Here is a 16,124-nt window from a genome sequence, read left to right on the forward strand (position 1 = left end):
TGCAATGTGGTACCATGTCAGTGAAAAACCTCGTCGGACGCCTAGGAGTACATGACAAGACAAACTACACACTAGCAAGTCAGGTCACTCTCACTTGGTAAAATCATAGGGAGACCAGTCAGGGTCACACTGTTTTGCGAGAATGCTCCAACCATATGGGATCAACATAGGCTTAAAGGAGCACTCAAACCGGGTGTATTTACCCCCATGGCCTACACTCCGAAGAGTCCGTCAGGGCCTCTCCCTCCTAATTCAGGTCCAACCTAGAAAACATTTTAGCACACAGACTCTATCTATAAACTGTACGAAACACACAACTCCTCAATTGTTCTCAAAATAGCTTTATCTCGTTGCGCTTGTGATTAAACTCGTTGGTTCCCATAGTGGTTCACATCATAATACTCGTCACGCATTAACTCGTCGCCCTTAAAGGGTCTTAGCATTAACTCATCGCCCTTAAAGGGTCTTAGCATTAACTCATCGCCCTTGAAGGGTCTTATAGTCGTGTGATTGTATAATTCATAGCTCATAATTCAATGCACACAACATCTCAATGCACACATATATATTACAAGTCAATACATACTCAATTTATCATATATTCGATCTCAATCACAATGGAATGGTATAATCTCAAAGTTGCAAGTTATCACACCTCATGAATCATACACACTTTACCTATGAACTATGCAATACACACAACTACTCAATTGTTTTCAAAGTCATTTTAACTCGTCACGCTTGTGATTAAACTCGTCGGGTTCCTACAGTGGATCCTATCACAATACTCATCGCCCTTAAAGGGTCTTACAATTGTGTGATTGCACAGTCCGTAGCTCACAACTTGATACACACATCTCATCTCAATACACATGTATTTCACCATTCATCATAGGTTCAATTTATCACATACTCACAATTTGAATCACCATTTCACAATCTCAACATAACAAATTATAAAAAAGGTTTATCACAACATAGGGAGTAAAACCCCTCAAATAATTTCACACAATTATGTCAAAATCAATTAATCAAAATCATGGGTCAAAACACAAAAACATCAAGAGCACTCAAATTTATCAATCAATTCTTATCAGAACATCAATTGGTACGTAAAACACAACAATATTGTATTTATAATCGTAAAGGAAAAATTATAATTCAATTAACATCCCAAAATAAACCCCAATTTAATCCTCTAAGGATCCCTACACATGTTCATTCTAACCCCAATTGTGATAAACTCATCCCTTACCTCTAAGCGGACTCACGTGAGTATTGTGACAACAATAACTACATCTCTAGTAGTTTCCTGAGATTTCTCAAGTTTTTCCTCTGACTGCTCTGATAGGGTTCCCAAACATTAGAGAGAAAGAGAAAGGATTGAAGCCGAAATTCCACTATCTACGTGCGATGAGTCCGCATATCAAAATTTCACAAAAACCGAACGGTGAAGATGTGCAGAAATGAAAGGTGAACCACATATCAAAATTTCACAACAATCCAACGGTTAACAAGTTCAGAATCGTGGTTTTACTGAGACAATTTTGGGTTTATGCGGGAAAAGAAAAAGCTATGATGCAAAGGGTTTTTCTCTTAGCTCAGACATTTTCTCTGAATTCCCAATGGTGAGAATGTTTAGAAATGAGTTCTGAACCTGGTGCTCAAGTTTCATGATGATCCAACGGTGAATGAGTCCGAGATTGTCATTTTTCTGAGACATATTTGGTGATATGCGAGAAAAAGAGAGAGTTTTGGGGGGAGAAGGAGAAGGGAAAACGAAATTTAGAGGAAGAGGTGGATAGAGAGTATCGCCAGTCTGATAAGATGTCTCTATTTATAGATAGGGTACTCATAGCCTATTATTTACTCTATTTATTTATTTTTATTATTTTATAAAAAGGAACTCTATTTTATTTCCTATCAAATGAATAAATCAAATATATTTTTTTTCTTCAAATCATTATTTTAATATAGTTATTTCTCTTTATTTATTTAATTATAAAAACCTCACCATTTTTTAACTTTATTTTTTTTTTGCTAAAAAGTCTTTTTAATTTATTTACGAAAAATGGGATGTTACATTATCCAATGCTGAAGCTGAATTTATATATATATATATATATATTAGCAACTAGCTATTATGCTCAACTTCTATGGATTAAAAATAGCTCGAAGACTACAACATTCAGGATAGTAAAATTCTCATCTATTGTGATAATAAAGTTTTTATTAGTCTTTCTAAAAATCCCGCGTTGCATTCTAAAGCTAAACATATAAAAATTAAGCATCATTTCATAAGAGATTATGTTCAGAATGGGACAATGAATTTACAGTTTGCACTTACTAATGATTAGCTTGCTGACATTTTCACAAAACCCCTGACTGAAGAGAGTTTGATTTTGCTAAGAAATCACCTTGGAATGATGTTTGGTAATGAAAGAAACAATTTCTATATGTTGTCCACTATTGCATCAGAAGACCTATTGTCCAATAAGTATTAGCACACACCCACAACGCTCAACATATGGATGCTTACTCATGCATTTATTATTATTATTATTATTATTATTATTATTATTATTATTATTATTATTATCATTATTATGCAAAACGCAGTGTTTCTATATAAGAATGTTGTAATACTTTTTGCTGAGTCAGCTCTTGGGTGGTGGGATTAATGGTTGCTTTTCAAAGCCCATAATAAAACCTTAACCCTCGAAAATCTTAGCATTACTTTCACTTCAACTCTGAAACAAGTCATATTCTTCTCTGAGAACGAAACCTATCTTTGAACCCTCAAACACTTTGTAATGGCCACCTTTAACTTTTTTGTTGTTGAGATCATTCCAACTGTAAAGATAACTATCATACACACTGATAATGAGTCTTCCATCCATGTTGAAAACTTCTTCAATATTCAAGAACTCAAGAAAGGGGTCTCAAGCTCAAGGAGACACTTTTTTCTTTGGAATGAGACATTTTTTCAATGAGCCTCAGATAATCTACCTAGAACTCATCAGGACGTTCTAGAGGAATGTTGAGTTTGTCAACAAGAAAGTCATGTTTCCAAGGTTCTAGAAACCAAGGTGGTGTTATTAAGTGGCTCGATTGCCAAGGCAACCCGGTGCCTTTGTAAAGGAAGCACATGTCAAGAAGGATGAGAGAACTATGATTCTCATGTTACAAGGGCGCTCTACAAGGAGAAGGTAGGAGCCAGAAGACAATAGTGTACAACCTAATATGTGAAAAGGTCAAGATATGGGCTAACATTCTGAACAAGAGTGTTTTCCACAAAGTAGGTTCAAAGATATCACTATCAGATCTCCACAAGTTTGTATTCTTCCACTTGATGGAGAATCTGCCCTTTGATCTGCCTCACATTATCTACATCAACATACTGAGGAATTTGAAGGGCTTAGGTGGTCTAGATGACATCTATTATGCTGCCCTCATCAACAAGTTGTTTTGGGATCAAGGCGTGTATCATATCTTTAACAAAATAGAAGATTATTCTATGCCCACCTTAATAGCTAAGGGTTCAGTTGTTGATAAACAAAAAAAAATTTAGCAAGACTAACATGAAAACTATGAAGGTTGCTTCAGAAAAGACATTAAAAGAAGCTCCTTAGATGGACTTGGACATCATCAACAAGAAAAAAAGCAGAAAAGGCTTGCCAAGGCAATCACTGATGAAGACAGAGGTCTTAACAACTTTAGAATTGCCAAGAAACTATAAAAGATTATGGCTGAGCAACAAAAAAAGAAGACAAGGAAATAATCCCAGAGAGAGGAAGAAGAAGATGAGCTGCTTACAAGGGAGCGTAAGACAAAGAAGAGACATGAACAGACAAATGCATCCATTCTTGTGCATCCAGTAGAAGAAAAATCAGTACCACAAAGGTTAAAAGACTTGAGTGAGATTGATGAAAAGGACAAGAAGCTCGTACAAATAGCTCTTCAAAAGAGAAAGGTTGTAGCCCAAGTTGCTCATACCCCAAAGAGAGCCAAAACCGTCCAACCAACTCTTGAAGTACGAGAATTTGTACTTTTTTCCGCCTTTCCCAAACGTATTAAGACAGAAGCCACAAAAGTCAAGCCTAAGTTTGGTGAGAAGGAGTGGATAGTATCCTTTAGTAGGAACAAGAAGAATCCAACCTCATCTTCCTCATATAGTGAGTCTATAGACGAAAGACAAAAAAAAAACAATGATTGTAATAATATAGAGATAATGGGACAATGGTGATTATTGGTATGATTATAGTGATAACTGATAACAATATCAATTTGTGACAATAGTGTATTGATGTGAATAATAATAATAATAATAATTGTGGTGACAATAAAAACGATGGAAATGATGGTAACTATATTGATGATAATAATAAAGTGAATGTAATAGTTAGTAACAACAATTGAAATAATAGTGGTTTTGATGGTAAAACAAAAAAGTTTCATAATGTAAGATGAAAATAAAAAAAAATAAACTTTTTATATTATTTTTATTTGTTTCTAATAGATATGACAAAAGAGCATAGGCAAGGTAGTAGTCTCCCACTGTGGAAAAAAATTTCTCATGTTTGTTATTTGTTAAACAGATATCCATAGATCTTATTGATATTTGGAGATATTAATAGACATTTTTTTTTGGTTACAAGAGAAAAATAAAAAGATGAAAAAGCATAACGAAAAGAAAAATGAACTAAAATCTTGGGAATAGAACCCCAAACTCATTAGCTAACAAAACGAAAGACATGCACACTCAAGGCTCATGCAACATAACCAAGTCTTCATCCAAGGACACTCCAAGCTTAGCTAGAGAGTCAACACTTTGATATTGCGCATCAAGTAGTCCCAACCCTTCATCTCAAGGTTGTTGATTAAGCCAACAAGACTTTTGAACAAGTGGTGGTGACAAACCCTCTTAGACACAAGTTTAACCGTGAGTAAGGAATTTGAAAAATAAATTATCATACTAAAACCAGTTTCCCACGTTAGTCTAAGCCCATGAAACATATCATGAATCACCATGGATACTCCAACTTTACTGCAAAAACCCAAAAGGAAATTCCCATCATTACAAGCCAACCCACCAAAGCCAATTTTTCTGGAATTCTCAATAGCACTACATCAACATTAACCACAACACTTTCCAATGAGGCCTGATCTAGGAGACCATAGGTCTGAACACCTGGGGATGCTTTATGTTACTCACAGAGGCAAAAGCCTTAATGGCATTATCATCAAACAAGCGACCCTCAGCCATTATTGATTGAACATACTTCCATTTATTCTCAAATATCTTATTGTTTCACATCAATCAAATTTTCTACATATAAACAAGAAACCTAATGCCATAATCTAGGGGAGTTCACGGGCTGGTTTGGTTCGGGTTTGGCATGAAATAAAATCCAAACCAATCAATTTTAATTGGTTTAGTTTGGTTTGCATTTGTTAAAAAAAATCATCCAAACCAAACCAATCACATTATGTTCGGGTTGGTTCAGTTCAGTTCTATCAAGTGCAACATAAACTAAATACTAGTCCAACTCAAATAAAATAAAATAAAAAGTTCAACTTAAATCAACAATAAAATCCTCCATTACACTTACAAAACAAATACTATCAATCTCTAGTCTTCATTCATTCTTCTTCCCACCTTGATTGATTGATTCTTTATCTCTTGAATGTCAACTCGTTAGTTTACTAGATTTGTTGAATCATGGTCCAGCAGTAATGGTAGCTCCACCATCATTTATATCTAATCCAGACAACTCTATAAAATATAAATTTAAAGACAAATGCATAAGCATAAAACAAAAAAACAATAAACACAAAATTGAGAGTTAAAAAGCAATTTATACCTTATTCAATCTTTTGTATTTGATCCATCTCATCTCATAGCTCAATAACTTTAGGAGCAGTCCTTAGCCAATTTTGTGCACAAATTAAAGCTTCAACGGTACTAGGTCTCAATGAACTCCGAAAAGGGTCAAGGACTCGACCTCCCATGCTAAAAGCACTCTCAGATGATACAATAGACACTGGGACAACTAATATGTCTCTAGCCATGCCGGAAAGAATATAATATTTTACTAACTTTCCTTTCCACCACTTCAAAATGTCAAATACATCATTAGGATTTGTGTCTTCAATACCATCTTCCAAATACCTTTCTAACTCATTCTTCTTCACTTCATGTTGTTTCTTTCTCATTTGGCATATTAGATTGAGAAGCCGAATTTGAAGCAATGCTACTAAAGTCACTACCATCAACACCAAAGGGATACAATGTAGCATAGTACTCAAACAATTTGTGAAAAATGTCTTTCAACTTTTTCAACAACTCTTGACTCCTATCTTTACCATACATCTAGATAAAGCAAAAATCAACATATTTAAACTTATACCGTGGATCAAGAAACACAGCCACAAGTAACAAATAATTTATCTCACTACCTTCCCAATATTTAGAAAACTTGATTTGTATATTTGTAGTCATCCTTTGCAAGATCTCATCTATAATTTTCCTCCATTTGTTCAATGATTTTTGAATGTCACACAACATTTTGAAAAACATGTTAGATGTAACATATAGTGAACCAGAAAAAGCAAGGGTTGGATCATAAAATACCTTCAAAACTTTAACAAACATAAGTGCACCTCTGATCAAGACTATTAGGACACCCCCCTTCATTGGCAAGAGCTACCAAGTATTGGGAGGCATCATAGTCAAGACATTTCAATGCTTTTTCAAAATTTTCGGCAACATCAAGCATTAAATATGTGGGGTTCCCCCTAGTTGACACATCAAGTGAAACAGAAGCTTCACAACTTATACTTGCCTCTTTTGCACACCTCTTAAAGTAGTCAATCTAGTTGGAGAAGACCTAACAAACTTACATGCAACCCTAATTCTGTTTATAGAGGAGTCAATTTCCTTTAATCCATCAATTACAATCAAGTTCAAAATGTTAGCAGCACATCTCATGTGCATAAAATCTCCTGCTAACAAAGTATTTCCATTCCAATCACTCATGCTTCTAATTAAATATGAAATGGATAAACTATTAGCACTTGCATTATCAATAGTCACGCAACAAACTTTTGTTATCTCCTATTCCTTCAAGCATCTCTCTAGGCTTTTCCCTACGGTGTCATCTTTATGATCAACAGTCAAACCAAAATGCAATATTTTCTTGTTTAACACCCATCTATCATCAATATAATGGGCAGTCACACACATGTAATTCATATTCTAGATTGATGTCCAAGTTTCAGTGGTGAGTGAAACCATTTGACTATTTGCATACAATATAATTTTCAGCTTCTCCTTCTCAAGACTATACAATAACATGCAATATCTAACAACAATGGTACATGAGAGAATCTTAAATCTAGGTTAAGCCTTAGCCATGAAGTCCTTATACCCTTGGTTTTCAACGAATTTAAAAGGCAACTCATCTATAATAATCATTTTCGCAGGTGTTATACGAGTTTTATCTTAATTAAACTCAACAAGTTTGAAACTAACAGTTATCATTCTCACTTTGTTTTCTAAGGCTAAGTTTTTTTTTTGTTTCTTATCAATTTCCCTAAATGAACTTTTCTCACAAACTTTTAGATGCTTTGGTAAATTACTAGTTCCATGAGTAGCAGTATTGCATGCATATTTGATGACAATAATTACAAACAGCTCTTGTATCATTTTCTATCTTGGTAAAATGTTGCCAAGCATTAGAAGGGGGTCTAATTGGTTTCCTTTTGTTCTTGGATGCATCTTTTGGTGGAGCTTGTTCGCCCTCTTGTGGCTGAGTTCCTTGTGTTGGCTAAGTTCCTTGAGTAGGCTGAGTTCCTCTCTGTTGATTGACTTCTCTATGTTGGTTTTGGTCTAGTAGAAGCTGTTTGACTTTCCAAGAATGGAATTAGACAATTAGTAACAATTAATTATAAAAATCAACAAAACTAATTATAAAGATGAATAATAAGAATAAACGTGGCATTATAAGTTCTTGTCATGAAAACAAACAGAATAACTACAACCTAGTTTTAGTTAATATGCCTAATTTGATTAAAGGCCTTTGACATCATGATTATCAAATAGAATCAAGAATTTCACTCAAAGACAAAAATAACCTAATTATTCTTATATTGCATTTTTATTAATTGCCTTGCAAATTGCAACCGACGAACAATATGATTCTAATGCTAATTAGGTGTTATCTTGAACTGAAAACCTTAATTTATATCAAAAATGGGTTGGTGAACTTGTTAACATGCATTAACATAAAAGTAACAGTCATGACGGACAACGGTTCATGAACAGTTGCGACAAAGTGAAAGAGGTGCAACAACAGCGGTTCTTCATGATGACACAACTCTAACAATGCGTGATTGCTACAGATAGAAGTTAGTTAGATGAAAAAGTGAGGCAACGAAGCAACAATGAAGGAAGCGACAGATCAAGGAGACGAGTCAGTGCCAACACGAAGGGAGAGTTACTAAGTTAGGGTTATGAGTTTGGGTGATGGGTACTGTTCTATTTTTTTAACAGAGGGAAACACACACATAATGTGGTGTAAGACTGTACTGTAAGCAAGCAACGTAATAAAAATTTAAAAAGATCAATTATATAAACAAGTATTGGTTTGTTTCGGTTCTCATTGGATTTGAATTATACCAGCCCGATAACCGAACCAATCAACTTCAGGTTTCATTAGTTTGGTTCGGGTTGGACCCAAATTGGAAAAAAATCCGAACCAATTTAATTGATTTGGTTTGGATCATCGAGTTCGTTGGATTGGTTCGAACCGATGAACACCCCTACCATAATCCTTATAACTCGTAACTTTGTCAACATCAATTTTACCTAATTTTAAAACCAAAGACCCTAAACTCATGTTTATTATGATCTACTTTTCCTAAAAATGCATTAGTTAATTTCTATTTTTTTAAAAAATTGACAAAATAATATTTTTAAGAAATGAGATAAACTAAACATTCATTAAGATATACATTGAAACTTATCTATATGAACTTAAACCTGCAAATTAGTTTTTTTTTATTGCAAATTAGTTTTTATAACCAATAATTTGCAGAAATAAATCATTAAAAATGCAGGTGTAGTTAAATGCATTTTTTTTACTACTCAAGAATATTTTTTGTGCACTTTACCATTTATGTTTATTTTTCATGAATTTTACTATCCAAGTTTTCAATTTTTGTTCATTTTATCATCATGTTGCTAACAAAAATGATATCATTTTGCAAAAAAAATGTAACTTTTTTAGTGACATGTCAACATTGGTAAAATATGTAAAAAATGAAAACTTAGATAATAAAATTCATGAAAAATCATGAAAATTAGATGGTAATTAAATTTTGCAATTAAGCCTTAATTTTTTTAATAAATTAATTTAAAGTAATTACAAATTAAAATAAAGTTTTGAAGGTTAAAATACTAGATGCTTATGTTGTGCACAAATTGAGAATAAAATCAGACGAAAATAAGAGAATAAAATTTAGGATGTGTTTCTCTTCTCACTTTTTTATTCTAAAAATTATTTTCTAAATTTTTTTTATACTACTCATCAATCAATCTATTATTTAAAGTCTATTAAGATTTGAGAATTTTTTATATAAGAAGTGTTTTAAAACTTTCATATGTTAATCTTCTGAAAGGTATTAAACTTGTAATTGATTTTACTGATTTATTGGACGCATTCCAACTAATATTTAAACCCTTTATAAGGCTCATTTGTGGATAAGATGGGCTGGAATACCACTTTTCTCATCACTCACCCTATCCTAACTTTAAAGTTTTTAATTAATGGGCAAACTAAATAGTTCATTTTTCCTCAATGCATATGTTGTAAAAATTAATATTCTCACCTCATCCTATTGACTTAATCTTTTCTTTCTTTTCCTCATCTTGTTGTTATTTTCTCAAGACTTAGAATTTGAAGTCAATTGATCAAGTGGATGATTGATATCAAATCATTGTAGTAGAAAACTTATAATTGTCTTCATTTTTAGGTTATATTGTTTTATCATTTACTTTGTAACATTTTTTATTTATAAATTTTACTGTGTTCTTTTCATTTTATTTTATTCTTACATAGAATTGTGATAATATAAAATGTCAAATAAACAATATAAATGCTGTTTTGAAAAAATTAAAGAAAAATCAATACAGTTAATTTAGTAAAATCCCAAACGAAGTTTTACTAAATGAATGTGTTATTTTATCTATTGAGGGTGGAGTATTAGAATTATTAGATGATAAATGATTTTGCAGCTCAAAAATTTAAATGATTAATATAAAAATTAAAAAATAATATTTTATGTCGTAAACACAACATTAGGAAAGTATGAAACTTTACCATCTTTACTAAAAACTTTGGACTCAGCATGCAAAAAATCAAATCAAATCCCTACCTACTTTTACCATCTTTACTAAAAACCCTAGGAAAATTGTTAACACAACATTAGTTTAGTTTCATGAAATTTTCTCTTTTACCATTTGTGTGAATGACAACACAATTTGGTTGTCCTTAGCTAAATAGTTGAATTGAACTATGCTACTCGTCGCTACTAGGGTTTATTATTTATTGACCAATGCACTTACTAACAAAAGTATGAAACTAAAAACTTGTATGTGTTTTAAGCACCATTAAGTCATTAACAAAGATGGATAAAAGAAAAAAAGAAAGTTGGCTAGATTATTGGTGTGTATTAAATACTTGACTTGGAGCAAGGGATTAAAAAAGGTTAGAAGATTTATTGAAGAAGAATAAAGATTTGTTTGCATGGACAACATTTATACACCAATGATTGATCCAGAGTTTTGCTGCCATATGCTTTCAATGGATCTAATGCTAAAGTCAACAGCACAAAGGAATAAAGCTATGAGGCCAAAATTATAAGAGGTAGCACAATAATTAATGAGTTGTTGCAAGTTCGGTTTATAGTATAAATCCAATATTTTACCTCATTGACAAATGTTGTAATGGTGAAAAAGTCTAGTAAAAAATAGATAATATGTAGTAATTATTTTGACCTTAACAAAAAACTTCCCTAAAGATCATTGCTCCAAACTCAATACAGATGTATTGATGCAAAATTCCTCTAACTACAAGTTACTTTCATGATTGAGAAAAAAGTTGTACTATTTTGAATAAACTTGAGCATTATATATATGTACTGAATTTCTCTTTATTACTATAATGTATATTTACTAGGATTAAAATGATTGACATCTCATTAGGATGAATTCTAAAAGGAACAATTTATGTATTTATCACTGTGCAAAGTTTTCAAACAATCTAAACAAATGAAGTGTTTGATAATATAGATGTGATAAATCTACAGTTTATGTATATCTATATAGCTTTAGCATCTAATTCATAGAAAATGTGTGAGAATTTGGACCAATAAAGAAGAATTCATGTAGTTAATGTTTCTATGTGGTTGATCCAAAAATTGCATGATTTGCTTTAACTATTTTGGTTTATGAAGGTTAACAATTAATAAAGGTACAATCTTTAATCAAAAGATGAAACAAAAAGTACACAAAAATAAAAATAAAAACATTAGTGTCATGTTTGCCTAACGAGATTTTATGCTTGCTGGAGAGGTAGCTTGCCCAACGAGGCTTGGTGCTCATCTAGCGAGATTGCTCCAAGGACCATCTCACCCAACGTGATAGGTCACATATTTGGATTTTGAATTTTTAATTCTTTTAATCCTTATTGGACCTAGGTTGGTGGCACAATGACTTGGAATCACAACTTAGAGTTTACATGACAAGACAACTAGATTTTAGGTATTTTTTGCTTTATTTTAGAATTATATTTTCTCTACGTAAGCCAATGCTAACCAAAGGTCTACGGGCTAGGAAGGCGTGAAGAACATAATGGGGACTAAGACTTGTAGATAATTTTTCTCTCTAAGCCTTCATCTAGGGGATGTTTGATAAGGGAGGATTTTTTTTATGCCTATGAATCATGATTCATAGGAATCATGAATTTTGAATGAAATTGTTTTGTTGGTCATAAATATTAAATATTATTCAGAAAATTTATATAAGTTCCTTGGAAATCAAATAGTTACATGATATTTTTATAAATTCTTTTAATTATTTACCACATTCAATAATTTAATAAGAGTAACATGATATTTCATTTTTATTGCAATTAAAAACATTTATTTCGGGAAAGTTAACTTCTAACATGATTAATTACTAGTCACCTTCTTTGTGCGTTATACTTTTTTATCTGTTAATAGTTCAATTAGGGATTGAATCAGGGAAAAGATTATCAATGGTTTATGACAAATTTCTATTAATAAAATTAAGAGGGATGATTAACAATTGAAGTTTAATTTAGAATTCAATTAGAATAAAAATTGGAGAAAATTAAAGGTACATTTAAAATCACAATCCTAGGCCTTCCTATCATGTGTAATCTTTCAATCAAAGTATTTTTCTATAAAGTAATCAATAAATTCCCTTATTAGAATAAAAATTGGAGAAAATTAAAGGTACATTTAAAATCACAATCCTAGGCCTTCCTATCATGTGTAATCTTTCAATCAAACTATTTTTCTATAAAGTAATCAATAAATCCCCTTAATATTAGATTTGCTTGGACTGCTGTAAAATTTAGTTATTTGGGAACCGACACTAGTCTCTACCATACGATATTTGAATTTTAGGTCAACTGAAACCATTGTGTAGGATACGTTTTCCTTTAAGTGCATTTTATATGCATCAATATATCAAAACATATTACAAATTAATGTAGTCGTTTGACCCTTTGTCGCATTATAAGGGAAGTCAATTTTTTTTAAAAAAAAATCATTGAAGAATACACACAATCATTATCTCAAAGAAATAAAGTGACAAATAGAATTTTAAAGACATAACATTAGAATGTCAACTCATAATAGAAAGTTTCACTTAAAAAAGTTATAAGGTAGAAGATATGATTACCACATCGAAACTTCAAATATTTTATTGCATAAGGATCAAAACGCGGTTCATTTTTTGGAGAACCAGCTTTAACTTTAGTAGCTAGAAGGATGTTTGTGCTATAAATACCTCAAAATGAAGAATTTATGAACCTTACCTATCTTGTATAACAATGCACTTTTATACAATATTCACATTTGTTCGTTTATTATACATTTTTATAACATTACTTTGTTTTTAAGTCATCATTGTGCTTACCTTGTAAACCTTAACTATGTGTTTGGATATATACTTTCAACGAAGTAATTCATTTTAAATGAGATATTGAATATCTGTCATTTTAAATTTAGTGTTTGGATAATAATTTAAAGGGAAATTAAATATCTGGAATTTTAACTGGAAATTTTAATTAACAAAAAATGAGTCATATGAAATCCTCTTAAAAACCAAAGAATTTCAATTTCCTCACTCCTTTCTCCAGTGCGACCTTCATCTTTCTTTCTCTCTTTATTCTTTTCTTTTTCCTTTTGTCTTTGCCCACAACCAACAATTACCATGGCGGTGGTGCTACCATGTTCCACCACCCAAATGTGAGATCCGAAACAAAACTTGAGCCTTAGACGCCAACCTGAAGCGGAGACTCAAAAACGTGATTCTGAAGCGGAGATGTGAGCAAAGACAAATATTTGTTTCCATTATTTTGCTTTTTCTTACTGGCTCCCCCAATCCTCCTTCTTGATTGGAAGAAGCCTAATTTGTAAAGATCCACCGATGTTGATTTTTATCTTTATTTTGGAGAATGATTTATACCTTCTGCAAATAATTGGGTGAACGAGTTTTGTTTATTTCTTTTCATAATGTTGACTTGGTTGGAAGGAAAAGAGGTTGCGGTGGTGTCGTCGACATCATTGGTTTCGGTGTTGGTATTGTCGTTCGAGCAGAAATTAGGTTAGAGAGAAGGAGAAGCTAAAGGAGAATATGGGAAAGTTAAGAAAAAAAGATAAAAGCTAAAAATAATTATAGCCCTTTTTATTTTTAAAAAATAATAAATCCAATGGTAAAATAAAAATTACCACTTAGGGTTAAAATCGTGCACCAAAATATTAACGGGATTGAAAAAAAATGGAGACTCAAGTGAATTAAAGTATAGGATAACCAAATTTGGAGACAAATAAGGACACTAAATTGAAATTTATTATTTTATATTGTATAACATTAAATTTATTTTGAATATTTAACTATTTAAAAAAAATGACTCATGTTTATTTTTATTCAATATTGAAATTTTAATTTTGAAATAAATATTTAAAAATAAAAATTTGAATTTCATTGAAATTGAATTACTTTGTCCAAATAAGGAAATGAAAATACAAGAAATTGAATTGCCTCATCCAAACAAAATATTTACAAAATGAAAGGAATTTAAATAAAGGCAATCAAAATATTGTGTATTTGAATTTTCTAGAATTTTTTAAATCCCCCGTTCAAACATACGGTAAAGACATTAAATTTCTATTTTGAAAATATGGGGAATGAAATCTGGAGAGACTTATATAAAAATATTTGGGTTGCGAGTTTTGATAGAATTACACAAGAATACTTTGAATGGTGAAGTATCTACATCTAATGAAGGATATAATGAAACTTTTGACTAATTTGTTCGCGGGTTATTCCTATCCTAAAATTTGTAAGAAGAATCAATTTGGGGGTGCCCATGCCGCTCAAGACTCCTTATAAATGTGAGACAATTTTTTTTATAAAAATATTATTAGAAAAATGATTTGCATTAGTTTTGGTTGATTATGTTGTAATATTTTTTTTTATTTTCTTACATTAAGTTTTAACGGATTTATTTTGATATTTTGTTTTTGAAATGTTTATTTTAAGTTTTAAAAACTTCATTTTAGTTTTTTATGTAGTTTTATTTTGGTCATTTCTTTTGTTTTCCATTCGTCAATATTTTAAATTTTGAAACAATTAATTATTTTAGCTACCACAACTTTAAATTAATTATTTTACTTATATTTAGTGTTATGTCAAAATTTAAAACATTGACATAACACTAACATTTTTAATAAAAAAAACAGAAAAAAGATCAAAATAAAACTTTAAAAAACATAAAAGACTAAAATAAAACTTTTGAAAACATAGAAAACTTAAATAAAACTTTTAAAACTTAACGTATCAAAATAAAAAAATATTAAAACATAATGATTAAAAAACAATATTTAATCTAACTTCTTTTTAAGAATACATTTTATGTCTAGTTTTTCACATATAATTAATAACATATAATTCTATGGAACATATAATTTATCAAATAATTATTTATTAAAAATTAAATATTTAACAATTATGTAAAAAAAATTTACTCCTTTAATACATCTCTGGATCTATCTCTCCTTATCATGATTTTAATTTGGACTTTATCTTTTAATAAAAGTTATCTATAAAAAGTTCTTCAAACGTAATTTCAAAGAAATTTATGAAAATTATTGACGTGATTAACTCAAATGCTTGTTCAACCTAGTTCTTCAAAAAACAAAATTTCTTTCATTTTTTACAAAAGAATTTGAAAAGCAAAAAGAAAATGAGCTTCAACTCCACTCTCTTTTTTATATTTTAGAGAAAAATGGTTATATATCGATAATATAATTTTTTTTACACAATTATCAAATTATAACTTATCATTTATTAATTTTTAAAATAATTATTTTAAAATAATTTAAATTATAATGTATAATGAGATGATAATATAAAATTGTTTTACACTATAAATACAGAGACATTAAACTCATATTTTTATTTGTCTTTTTCAATACAATAATTATATTTAAATATAAACGAATATTGTTTTTAATATAAATTTTTTATATAATTATTAAATCATAATCTATTCTATATCGTAAATTTATTGACTTTTAAAATAATTCGAATTATAATTATAAAGAGACCATAGTGTAAAAGCTTTACATTACATAGATATTAAATTCATATTTTTATTTGTCCTTTTCAATACAATAATTATATTTAAATATAAATGGATACTGTTTTTAATAAATTGGAACGAACAGAAATTTATATTCTGTTTCATATTATTCTTAATAATAATAACAAAGTATATTGATTTTGTACAGTACATATTATGCAGTAA

Source organism: Glycine soja, chromosome 15, assembly GCF_004193775.1.
Source record: "Glycine soja cultivar W05 chromosome 15, ASM419377v2, whole genome shotgun sequence".
Classification (NCBI taxonomy): Eukaryota; Viridiplantae; Streptophyta; class Magnoliopsida; order Fabales; family Fabaceae; genus Glycine; species Glycine soja.